This window comes from Synchiropus splendidus, chromosome 13, assembly GCF_027744825.2.
Source record: "Synchiropus splendidus isolate RoL2022-P1 chromosome 13, RoL_Sspl_1.0, whole genome shotgun sequence".
Lineage (NCBI taxonomy): Eukaryota > Metazoa > Chordata > Actinopteri > Syngnathiformes > Callionymidae > Synchiropus > Synchiropus splendidus.
The window spans coordinates 13,296,477-13,310,234 of record NC_071346.1 but is presented as its reverse complement, the minus strand read 5'-3'; the positions used below and the strand labels follow the sequence as shown (position 1 = coordinate 13,310,234).

The 13,758-nt window shown below is 39.5% G+C and overlaps 1 protein-coding gene across 2 annotated transcripts in view; it reads left to right on the top strand.

Annotated features, from left to right (window-relative positions):
- Window positions 1–630: 630 nt before the first annotated feature.
- tnr (tenascin R (restrictin, janusin)) overlaps window positions 631–13,758 on the top strand; it is a 173,428-nt gene continuing 160,300 nt past the window's right edge. For both annotated transcript variants that reach the window (XM_053883868.1, XM_053883865.1), the window contains exons 1-2: window positions 631–696; window positions 1,201–1,759. The gene's annotated coding sequence lies outside the window, so the exon portion shown is untranslated. The remainder of the gene's footprint in view (window positions 697–1,200; window positions 1,760–13,758) is intronic.

Here is a 13,758-nt window from a genome sequence, read left to right as displayed (position 1 = left end):
ACAGCCACAGCAGATTGCTCCAGATATTTGGAGCATGAAAATCAAACGCTGCTGCTGAGTTGTAGTGATGCACTGGGGACGGAAACCAAATATGTCAGGGGAGTATAGTCAGTGTTTTCAGAACAATGGTGGAACTTGTTGCACATTTCACTGCTGTTCTGGGTTATTTTAGGAAGGCTAATGATCAAATTATTTACCCTATTGGCAACGGATTAACATGACAAATCCCTTCTTAATACAAATAATATTATTGGCTGAGAACCAAACATCCAAATCCCTGAAACAGACAAACACATTTTTCACTCCTGGTAGACAGACATGAAATGTTTTGCGTCCCATTTGTATTTCAAAATTTACATTAAAAACCAAACATACAAAAAATGTACTATTCTCTGAAAGTTTTTTTTTTCCCCAATGATGTATAAATCGGAAAATATGCCTGTTGTTTGCACACTTATCTCTGATTAAGATTTTTATTGGTCCAACAGTTCAGACTCACTAAAACTCCTAATGAAATTAATACTTGCGCCTATATGTTCATGTTGGATAGTTGTGTCAGCTTCAGTAAACTAATGAAGTTATTGTCATTTGCTGACATAAATAATTTGTGGCAAACTAAGCGCCGTGTGACAGGAGGAAGACGAAATTCGCAAGATGTCGACAGTTTGGATTTCTACTCTCCATGTGGACCACTTTGTAAGTTTATAGTCATTGTATTTTGCTGTTAGTTTACACGTACCAACACCGACATCCACCGAATCCACTCGAATGTCGACATTTCTTTGATAAGACATGACAAAATAGTTTACACGGTCGCGGGGTAACACGTCACAGTCTCCAGTTAAGTACGTATACATCGTATTGGTGTCGTTTTTATGTCGCGAAAAACGGTTGGTGGGTCACGTATTCTAAATTTAATTAAAACTAATGTATTTCCTTATACACATTAAATGGTATAGTTTACAAATTGACAGTAGTTAGGTCATTAAATTTTTTTTTTCTTGTAATAAACAAGGAAGAGAAAGAGGGTTTTTTGTGTTACATAATACTATATTTATAATATTATATAATATATAATAGTATTTACAAAATAAAACAATTTGTAAATGAGAAAGGCAGTGTATAAAGCATTAACACTGAATTATGCACGATGTTTTCTTTGAAATCTTACATATTTTTGTCTGTGCTGTGTCTTTGCAGGTCACATTCCACCTTTTGTTCCCGTTTGGAGACCAATTGAATTATACGAGCCGCATGCAGAGAGATCAACCACTAGAGGCTGCACTAACGGCGACACAGAAATGAATGCCAATAAAGAGACACAAAGAAAGACGGATAACTCAATGGACCCAGAAGAGATGGTGAGATAGCAGATCCCAGTTCAGTTCAGCTGAAGACATTGACAGAGTGAAGAGCTACGGAGAGGAGCATCCCTATAGCCTGAGACAGCCTTACACTGGGAGAGAGAAAGTCTCACCTCACCCAAGAGGGGGGGAGTGAGAGAGAGAGTGAGAGAGAGAGCAGCAGCTCACCGACACATTGGTGGTTTGCACATTTCCCACTGCAGCTCTGTGAGGCAGTGTCAGCGGCGAAGAAGAGAGAGCTGCATCAGAGTGTGGAGGAAACAGCAGGATCACGTACCACTTGGCCGAGAGATCGATTCACCTTCAAACAGGAGCGGTGGAGCAGCCTGCTGGAGATCTGTGTTCCCCGTGAAAGAGTTGAGGAGAACCTGCTGTCCTCCCGTCAGTCTGAGCAGGTAGGACAAACTTGTGTGGTGAGGGTGGAAGGCTGACAGGTGCACTTCTCCGATGTGCATCCTTCTTGTTCGCTCGGATGTCTGATGCAGTTTTCACATGATAGTTCGTTCATCCTGGAGGTGATGATTTAATGGGTTTACAGCCGGGTGATAAAGGTGGGGGGGAACTTTAACATCAATCAAGTCATTATCACACCGAACAGAGAGAAGACTACAATAGCTGCCGAACTCCGGCTCAAGCGGCTCTTTGGGCTCAGGTTTTGTTCTGGTAACAGATGAAATGGTTTCACATCCACTGTATTTGTCCTCCAGAGGAGGCGATGAGTGAATAATTATTGTTGTTCATGAGACAATTTTCACCATTATCTAAAATGATATATTTGGCAGAGCAATCTGTGATGAACTGATCGGATGCTGAAGTGAAAAATACACAATTGAACTTTTATTCTAAAGTTTTTCTGATTTTATAACACTTTCAGGTTTGCTTCGGCTTTATGAACCATTTTGAAATAGACTTTATATTGATTCATATGTGTGAGGTAAAAGACGGGATGACCACAAAATACTGGCAAATATAAATCGTGTTGTACAAATTGTGGTTTTAATTATTACCATATAATTGTAAGACATTGCTCTTAATAAATGATTTAAAAACTTGATTGAGATCTAAAGTTAGTGCCAAAAGATGATATTAAGTGATTTTGTGTTTTTTACTTTTGCTGCACAAACAAAAATCTTTTGGTTTCAAACTGTTTTAGAATCAAAATATTCCCTTGGAACATATCATATGTGAAGAATAACTTGTGCAAAAAGATTTAGAATTACGTCAGAAAAGAAGTGCAATAAAATCAATTAAAACAATGACTTTATGAGTCATTGTGATGCAGGTGATATTTTTTCTTTTTCTTTTTCCATAAAAATGTCAAATTTTTACATACATGTATGATGTGTTTTAGTTTATTGTCTTCGCTGTTCTGCGTCTTTTCAGTGCTATAGTGACCAGAGTGAATGTATCTGGATTGTTTTGCCATTTTGTGAAAAGAATGAGTTATTGCAAATTAATTTCATGAATCAGTATCACAAATATAGTTTCCTCTTGGTCCGAATCCCATCTGAATCCCAGCTTATATCAGTCACAACCAAACACAATTTTTTCATTAGTAGCGGGTGTACTTGATGTGCCAAGAACCTGCTCTAGCGTTTGGCAGTTGTTCGACACGGAGATGCTTACAAAAGCATGTCTGATGAAGACAAATAACCCTGACAGAGGTTTTAGCCATTTTCGCTCCTACCAACTCAATAATGAAATATAGCTTTATTTTCAGTGACAAAAAACCTCTCTGAGAATATGAATAACCACAGTTTGGTGATACCCTGACAAGCATTATACATTCCAGCATCTATCTTTATGTATTCCTCTTTAATATCACCTCCCACTTCCCTGACTGCCAACCTGTGAATGTTGGTGCCTTATTTATTTCCTTTTTGAATTCATCTCAGCCAGGTGTGCGTGATGCAGTGTTCAGTATTGACACCATATTGAAGTGTATGGACTGGAACAGCGAGGACATGGTGAAACAGGCAGGGAAAATGAGAACCGCGAGAGAGCGACAGCTTCCCTTGTAAACACTGAAGTAGAGCAGTTCATTTCAAGTTTTTTCCTCTCCTTCTTGTCTGTGTGTTTGTGTGTGTTGGCGGCAAGAGGGCAGGCATGAGGTCATCAGTCTTTGGATTCATCATAGCTCGCAAAGAGGTTTTTTTCTCCCTCCCATGTGGTCCCGTGTCATTAAACCGAGACACGGAGTCTAAGAGATCGGCTTCCCTCTCCATCTCTCTTTTTCGCTGTTTCTCCATCTTGCTGTCTCGACTTCTATCTTGCTCATCTCTCATCCTTTCTTTTTGCCTCACAGAAGTTAAAACCTGCACAAATGATGGCATGAATTTAAAGTGAGTCGCTGTCGACGCTTGAATGTCTTCGTCCTGACTATGAAAATGTTCCGGCTGATTATTGAAAAGCCCTCGCTGCTGTTTATGATACTACTAAACGTGGAATTAAAAGCAGCGTAAAAAATGATTCTAAAGTGCAAGGGATGAACATTTTAAAGCTGCATTTTCTGACTGTTTTACAAGAGGAACAAATGCAGCAAATACATTAGGAAAAAAAATGCAAAAAATAGAAGAGGTTATATGGTTATGGTATGGTTATAGTTTGGTGGTGTTCCGGATTACTGTTGGGTTATGGCTCATATGTTGTACGTTATGCTCCATTCAGAAACTAATTCTACTCAATAACATTGCAGGTCAGAGCTTTCACTGCTGTCTTACAGGTTTCATTCCCAGTCTGGGATTCTCCGTTTTGCCATGAGCTTTGTTTTGTTTGAACAAATTCACAACACAATTCTTAAATTTAAAATCATTGATTTGCTTTGTTTTTGTGTTTCAGAGAGTCATGTTCAGCCCCATGGTGGATGTGTGTGCTATCTGAGTGCTTTTCTAGTTCAGAAATTTGAAATTAAATTGGACATAAACAGATTCCGTAAGGTCCTCAGTCCTTTCTGTGTGGAGTTGGCATGTGTGGACGTGAGCTTACTCTGGGCACTCTGGTTTGCTCCCGCAGTCCAGAAACATATTAAGGCTGATACAGTTTTCTAAATTGTTGAAAGGTTTCAGTGTGTGCTTGATGGCTGTTTCTCTCAGTGTGCCCTGTGATTAGCTGCTGACCTGTTCAGGGTGTCCCTCGGTTTCTCGCCCCCAGGGAGTAAGTGGCAGAACATGAACGAGGATTAACTCGAATTTTGTTGATGTCTTCTGTCTCTCCTCACCACGTGTTCAAACCACCTGACCTTTCCTGCTTTGTCTCCAGGCGTCACCACATGAACTATAGTTTCGGCCATCATGTTTTTTTCATGCATGATTTTGAGTCTTTGTTTTGACTTCTTCATTTCCTGCAAAAGGGCTTCCCATTGCACATCACTAAGGCGTGTGTCTTGACAAAAACTGATGCCCCCTCAACCCTCTCCATCCAAACAAACATTACTTCACAACAGACATTCAATAGTCACCACACTCCCTCACCCTCACTCGCTGTCTCACACAGAAGTAAATAGTCTCGCAGGACATTGCAAGGTTCAACATGGCTGCCCTCACCCCCACCTAGTGTAAACCTTGAAATTTTTGAAGGTTAGTGCAGTTCAGCATTTTATGTCTACAATAAACTCAAAAAGTATTTAAATTGGCCCCCTGTGGATTTACCTGGTTGGGCCTAACTTTTGCCACATCCTGGGACATGAACCTTTGTTCAGACGGATGTTGGTCCTCCCTCTGCGGGTGCACCTCTCTTTAGCTAGATCTTTAACTGGCAGACACACATTTTTTGCTCTTTTTAGGAGCTAATTGCTTCACTACTGCTTGGTTTGGAGTGGGCATGTTGTGCACAGAGGGCTTTAACAGATTTACTCTTCAAACAGCTGCCATCTGCAGCCCAAAAGTCAAATACTTTTTTTGACTCTGAAAACTAAATAGCATTTAATTATAACACTTAAATGAGAGAACAAGCATGTTTGGTAATACGTCTTCAAGTTTAAAATGAGCTTCTGTTGAATCTAAATGGAAGACTTATATTTCCGAACACAAATGTCTCAGTGGTATCTTATACCGACCTTATCACATATGTAATTCCCAAACATGACATGAGCCAGTCAGACTTTCATCTGACATGTTTACTGTCAGGCTTCATTGTTTTTTGGGCTCTGTTGCGCAATGGTGCTTGAATGGGATCACTGAGCTTAGCAGTCCAATTGGAACAACAAATGATTCCCCTGAATCTCTCGCGTAGCAGGTGGTATTTGTTGCATTTTTCTCACAATCCCTGTGTGCCAGGATTATCTCCCCTCTTTTCCTTTGCCCTTTCCAACTCATTCATATTTATTTGAGCAGCAACTGAACAAGATTGCGATCATCTGTGTGGTAATTAATAATTTACATAATACTTGATTCTCTTGGAACGATATTTTCCTCTGTGGCCATGTTAATTGTGTTAGCAAAGCTGCTGCCACTGCTTATCGTTAGGAAGACGCTTGAATGTGGTCATATCCAACTCTCATTAATGGCCAGATCATCCATCTGATGCCTCACTGACTCAAACAGAGAGGACATAAAACCGTTTCCGTAGCTTTCAACTCAAAGCCTCAAATCACACCAGCGCACTTTCCTTTGACACATACTCATTACATTAATGCTGTTATGGTTCAGGCGCAGGTAAATTGAATTTTTACTGTTTTACTAATGTGAAAAAAATATAATGGAATTATGGAAATTACAAACACTCTCTTGTATTTTTTATAAACGCCTGACTGAGAATAAGTGCAGTACATGAACATGAAGGAATGGCCTTCTTGACTATCATTACGGTCTGTGTACAGTAATAACTCCTCAGAAGAATTCTCTTGTGATGTTGTAGTAGACCCTCTATGAATACCATCAATGCGATCAAGGAACGTGCTGTGGTTCAGAACTGCTGGCAAATTAGTTGGGTGTTGTTTTCCTCTGCTGTCTGGTGTGGGCGCTCAGTCACTGAGACAATTTAACCCACAGAATTTTACAGACAGAATGTGTGCATGCAACTTGTCTTGGGCTGCAACTAGAGTATTTTAGTAGTCAACTTGTCACAGAAAATCTTATCTCTAGTGGTCCAGTTGGTATATGAGGTTGAGGAAGACGTCAACGTATCTTGTGTAGCATTAAATATTCAACTTTTAATTGCGCAAAATATCGTAATAGTTGTTAAAAATCACAACTTCTTTGATTCTTTGAGAGAGACAAGTGATCTAACAGCGCATTTTAAGCGCTTTGACGTGAACAAAAGATGTGAGGAGTTCGTGATTCAATTTCAGAACATTGCCCAGTTTGTTTCATGAGTCAGTCCCGATGCCAAAGCCCGTGCTCTTTTAAGCCGGGCGCACCACTGACCTTTCTACGGCACAGACAGCACCACTTCATCCGTGGCTTATAGACTGCTGCGGTTTATGTATGAGCAAGATCTATTTTCCTTCTTAAATTTAGTGGGTGCAAGCTGAAACCCTGATGTGCTGTTGTTGGAAAGGTATAATTCTGAATAGTGCATTAACTTTAATGTTTCATGTGTATTGTGATATGTTTCCATCGCAATAATACCGGAGCATCAGTCATTTCTGATATGAAGCTCACCTGCCCGTGTGCACTGAAGAGAGCAATATCGTTAGCACATTAAACTGTCGGGACTAATTTAATAGTTGACTATCATCATCTCTGTCGACGCTGCCTTAAACTTGTCATTGCTGTAGAACTGCTTTGTGTTTTTATTAAGAGTGAATAATGCCCTTTATAAATCCATAAATAACCCCCCGCGTCCTCAACAGTCACCATGGTAATGGTTTTCTAACCATGTTGATTTTCCCCAAGTGGTTTAAACTACTAAATTAATATTACCCCTGAATCAAAAGCGTTTTAAAATCAGTATTATTTTAGCCCATAACACTTGGTAATTGACAATAGTAATGACTGGAACATGCTGTGGGTTACATGTGGGTTACACGAAACTGCTCGACAAAACACATCCAATGATGTACTGTGTATCTTCCAGCTCAAAGGGTACATCTTGAGAGAAATGGGCATAAATAATCATCACGCAATGTTGCTGAACTCTGACAATTGTGAAGAACAGAAGCTTGGTAATTAGCTGCTATTGAGTCAGACCTGGAGCTGTAACTTCTGCAGGTCTTTGAGGCAATACTGTGAAATAACATTTAAAAATGGATTGTTTCTTTTGTGTCTTTTGAATTCATGCTGGTTTATTACTATCTTTGAAAGAAGCATTGGTATGCCAAAAAATGTATTTACATAAAAATCAAGCGCCAGCTTTGCTTAAGGCCAAATCTTGGCGTCATTTTGGATTTTGCCAGCCGGGAGGAAATACAGCGCTGGACATGACGCAGACAGTCTGTAAATACTGTGAAAGTAAAGTCAAGCACTGCAGCAACTGCAACTTTTCTGTGAAATAACTTTTTCTACTGTATCATGTGATTCGAACGCACGCAACTAAGCATGGATAAATTATAATATTTGTAATAAACATTTCTAACTCCATAACCATGCCCATAGGGCTGCAACTATTTTAATAGTCGTCTAGTCACAGACTATCTTAAAAATTAACTTGTTGACGTATGATGTGTACAAGTTGATAAACATGTAACTTGTCTTATTGTTGTGCTTGAAATGGCAAATTCTGTAAGTACTGTTTTGAAACTGAGATTTTTATTGCTCAAAATGTAGTTTACTTGTTGGTCCTGTAGCCAGAAAGATGCCCCTCTTGATCTGTATGTCTGATCTCAAATTTTGTGACTGAATCTCATATGTCTCCTATGTCGAACAGCAACTCTGCATAATTCAGTGACACCGACACGTAAATGGAATTAATCTATTTTTGATCACACTTGAAACATTTAAGACGACTCCCCTGTCGTCTTCACTGAACTCTGTTTATCCCAAATCCATAACTACAGCTCTTGTGTATTCTTGGTTGTATTCTTCTCACAGCTCTACAATTATACTTTTTGTACTGGGTTTGCAAGCTGCTCCAAACGCAATTACATTCTTAAGGGCAATCAATTTTGGCCACAATGGTCCTCACCCGGGGAGAACAGGAAGCTTTATAGGGCAGCGGTGAGACCTGCCATGATGTATGGTTTAGAGACAGTAGCTCTGACACGAAGACAAGAGGCAGAGCTAGAAGTGGAGAGGGAGAGCTGAAGATGCTCAGGTTTCCATTTGGAATCACCTGGAAGAACAAATTAGAAAGAAGACTATCAGAGGGACAGCTCTTGTGGAGATACAAAGCGAGCATTTACAAAGAATATTGATGGTATGATGGAGGGAAGAAGAGGATAGGAGCGACTGACAATGACAGTGTCAAGGCAACAACCAGTCGCTGTTAGGGCTACAAGTCAAAGATATTGTGATGTTCTTGACCTTATCAAAGATCAGAATTCGAGTGAAGGCCCCTGTTCTCTCTTAAGAATTTTGAAAGCCAGCTTATGGTATTCAGCCAACTCTGGTGCTTCCTCAGCTCAGTCTGACAAATGTGCACCTAGAGTTTCCCAATAATAATATACCAAACATCACAATGTTTGTCTCACAGCATTTTTCTGCCCCCAAAATTCATTTTGCCATCGCCTCTGTGCTTGTTTGGCGTGACAATGAATTTCGAACAGTCCAAAATAGTTGTTTGTCGCTGCTTTAGATGTCAAATATGTGTTCCGTTCTTGACATTGCAGTATAGTTTTAGGATCATGACAGTCTCATGCTACTACAATTCCAAATTAAATTTGACCTGTCTGTGTATTGCTATTGTTCTTTTTAGAATAATTAAAGTTTTGGTTTGACTACATGTCACTATCACGCATGTACTTGACCAAAATCCAAAGCTGTCTGATGACGAAGCACTTCTTCCATACACAGCGTCTGTATGTGCCAATTACGGTTATCTTTTCAAACCCTTGCCTGCCTTTAGAAGAGTATAGAAGCACATAAATATAATAGATGGCAGAAACCCTCCTTTAAACTGACACAGTGACTGATGGAACAGCAGGTCAGGATCGTAGGAAATGCTGTAAATTTCACAAACCTCCACCCATTTCCAGATGCAATGAAGAATGATAGTGCTGAGGCTGAAAAATAAAGGAATCGATAGCTGGGTGTCCAACAACCAAACACTCTTCAATAATCAAGACCGCCTGCGAGGCGACATTTGAACAATTTATATATTTATTTTTCAATGATGTGTAGTTTATCAAATCACTTGTGGGTGGTTGTGCTTGGGTGATATTCACAGCAAATCTTGAATGAGTTATAGAGGCATAGAGCAGCGTAGTTTATCTTAAAGCCTGCTGGGAGCTTTATTTTACTGTTTGTTATTAGAGAGTGAAGAGGAGATGAATTGCAGGGTCATAAAGTGTGAAATATGAACTACCTAATGGAAATAATGGCTTAGTGCTTGAGAGATACTCTGCTTTTGTCAGCGGTTTTTTTTAACTTTTTTTGTCATTGTTTTGTCCGCGCCGCTAGTTATTTCGTTGTGCTGAAACTATTTAAAAGCAGATGTATGCTTATATTAGGTGCATTTAATTCTGACATAAGGCTGATCACTATGTGCTACAGTACAAAGCATGTTATTGTGCAGTATGTTCTAATTTTGTTATATTCTAAGTTTAAATTTATATGTCATCAATTTTGATTCTTTTTTTTTCTGCGTATTGTAACATTTCAGTTTGAAGTCCAACCAAGTTTTTGGATCAGATTTGTATTCAGAGTTCAGATTTTTCTTTTTTAATTTTTGCATGCTGATTTTTACTGTACCTTGAGTAAAACCTTGCACAGTTCTGGAGTGTGTTTCTGGTTTACTCTTGACTTGACTAAAAGTTAATTTTATAATTTACTTTCTCTGTTATACTCTTTAATGAAGTTGACCACCATCAAATAATTTTAATTTTAATTTTAATTTTAATTTCAGGACCTCAGTATATTTCAGTATCTTTTTGAATCCCACTCTTCGTTAATACCAATCAATATTAAGTATATTGCTTGTTATGCTAGTTTTTTTGTCTTACTTATATTTTATACTGTCTTTTTTTTGTATTTATTTTCTCTCTCAGTGTTTTCTGCATTCTTTTTTTAAATACATGACATGAATTTTTGTGTTTGCATTAGAAAGTTTGTGTGCATTTTGAAGTTACATTCACTTTATTCATATATTTTGCCTTTAAAATTTGTTTTATTATCATAAAAAATAATGTGCTACCAGTTCAGGCAATGTTTGACTTTCCTAATCTTATCTAATCTAATGTAAAATCAGATCCAAAAATATTCGTATAACTTATTATTAATGTTAGTATAAGTCTGTTTCCGCCATTTGTGTTTTATGATTTTGCCACTTAATCTTAAGTAGATGCCACTTGCATCTACTTAAGATGTTGCCTCCCTTGTGAGGTATTTTGGACAGGTCGATTTGGGAGGTGGACCTGTGACTAACCCAGGACATGCTGGACAGATAGTTTTGGAGAATTTTAAAGTAATCTTCTGGAGGAGCAGGTGGATGGTCAAGGGAAGTCCCAGCAGGCTGCTGCCTCTACCATCTCACCTCAGATGAGCATCAGTTTGGGTCACTGGCACCCCAGAGTTTTTCCAAACTAGCTGGTGCTTGGGAATTCAGCTTTTGTCTCTTGTCAAAAATAGCCCTTTCTATTGTTCTGTGCTGTTTTTCTGCTGTACATCGTGTACTATGTTGTGAGATATGCCCCATTTGAGGGTCTTTTTGGAGCATCTTGGTTTGTTTTTGGTGGAACTCTGGTTGAGCATCAGAATCTAATGGAGGGATTTAAAAAAAAGGAGTGTGGCTGGGAATGGTTATGAGATCTGTGTGATCTACTCTACATTTAGAAAGGACCTTGTGGGAGTACCATGGGCAGCGCAATCTCCTGCCTCATAAATCTTTAGGGGACATGCTTGAAATGTTTGATTTTAATCACTCATCATCTCGCCGGCCCTGGTGTTTAAAGGAGCTACCCGGCGCGCTTTAATTACCCTCATTAGTGCAGACGTTTAAATCCAATCGGAACAATTACCATTTCAACTGCCCTCAATGTTGAGACTTTTTAAGTTCCGTTTCCACTTCATTCTGATGATGTGTTCCGGTTATGGCGAGCCCATGTGCCGTGGCTTAAATCAGTCTTTGTGAATGTAAAAATAGGAGTTTTCCTCTGACCTCTGATACAAGAAGCTCTTTTCTCTCCCGCTGCGAAGAGAAAAGCTTAAAGTTCAGACGCGATCTCCCTCCAGGCCTCCGCTGAAGGATCTTCAGATATACAAACATGTCGGCTCAAGAGACACCTCTAGCTGAAGGGTAAATATGCTCTGGCTGTGTTGATACAACAACTGTGCTGCGCAGAGAACATTTGTGATACCTGGCTTACCGGGGATTATCCCTGGCTGTGCAGTCCGGGCTGCAGCACTGCGTCATTTGGGTCCCTATCCAGAGATTTTGTCATCACTCCTCTTCTGAATAGGAGAGGAAGATCGTTGAAACACTGGGAAAAGTGGCCCAAATACATGAATTATCGTAAAGAGAAGGTTCGGTCTGCTCAGCTAATTTTCATTTGCACTCTCCAATGGCAAAATCAACACGATGGACGGAAAGGTTACACTTTTTTTTCTGCTCATCACTGACTAGAATTGTCTCTCTGGGCCTTGTCCTCAAACGTGACGTCCAACAGAAGAAAAAAACCTGAATCCACTTCTACATTTTTGTCTCCAGTCTTGCTGTTAGACTAATGAACTGTGGCAGTCCATCAGTTCAGACGGCTTAATTGTGATGCATTCTGGGTATTGTTCATTGCTCCTTACATTTGTAAACTATTCCAGGAAAGTAAACAAGGCTTTAACATAGTTGCGGGCATAAAATGGTTGCACGGAAATTACTCTACAAGGCCGAGAAAATTTCAAAGGCGTGTAGACAATGCTGATGTCTATAGCTCCTCAACAACATCGGGACTTTTATTCGTTCTGCTAGGAATCAAAGGCTTCTCAAAGGGAGCCCGACCTTTAGTTTGTTAAGGGACGGTTGGCAAAAATGAGTTTTTGATAGTGTGTTTGAAACGCGTCAGCATGTGCCTTGTTGCAAGTTAAAACAATTTCATCACACAAGCACTTATATAAATCACACCTTCCATCACCACATGCCATGGATGTCTGTTAGCCATCTGTGTGCCATTTTCCAGAATGATGTCATTAACGGAATATGTCCTTAGCTAGTACAAATAACCATTTTCATTCCTACCACACACACTGAGCAATTATGAATGCTCCACTCGCCCATTTGCATTCTTCCATAGAATATGCATGCTGATTAGATTTTCCCACTTAATATGCGCTACATGGCAGTTTTCAGGTGGGTTTGTTCAAGATGTAGCTGATAGAAGCCTCAGCTGACTTCAGTGATTTGCAGCTGATATTCAAGGTAAGTTGGCAGAGAAAATGAACACAAAGTCAATGTTTTTACGCCTTTGGTCAGCAGTTCAGTCATAAGCTAAAAGCTCCCAAAGGTTGTTTTTTTAATGTATTTATAAATAGACAAGGATGCACACAGTTGCCAAACATATGAAACCAATTTCTCCTTGGATTTAACTTTCCGTTTTCCACCTGCAACAAACTAAAACCAACCTCTCTAGAACGATGACTGAATAAATGCGCCACCTTTACCCTTCACAGGACGCATTGTACCAGGGTGTCCTCCTGCTGTTGAGAGTTTTCTTTATAAATACGCATCACTGGTGTTTATTTGATGTTCTCCAGGCCCCCTAGGGCTGTGTAAGTGATGAAGTGTTACAATATGTTGTTTTGTTTGATACAATTCTCTTATTACTGCGCACCGTCTGACCCTGACTCGCCAACTCATTTCAGGAAGAAAGCTGCATCAAACCTGCTCATTATGAAGCATTCCAAGTCTCTAAGGAAACGTCCGACATGCGTGTTTATGATCTGAAGGGAAATTGTAGTCAGAATGATCTGACAAGTTCAGGAATGTAGTTTCATAGTGGTGGAGTTTTGACAGCTTATTATCAATACTGAAGAAATTACCTGCTGTTCTTGGAACTTAGAGCGCAGAGAGGGACCAAACTTGTGACCCTGTGCGTCCTCCCTGGGATCACATCATCACATAAAGTATGTGTGTGAAGCTAATGAGAGTTGTTTTTTGTGCGATGGCAAATAAAAGCCTGTATTATTAGACCCACTGTCAGCCAATGATGATGCACCATGCTTGGCAAGACGACCTCTTTACCACAGGCCGGAATATATATATATATTGTTGTCAATACTTTCAAAGTGTTAAATACTGTTTTTAAACTTTACATCTGAAATTGAATTGCTAAAATGTGGTGTGGAAAAATCGCACTTGAGTCTTTGATGTG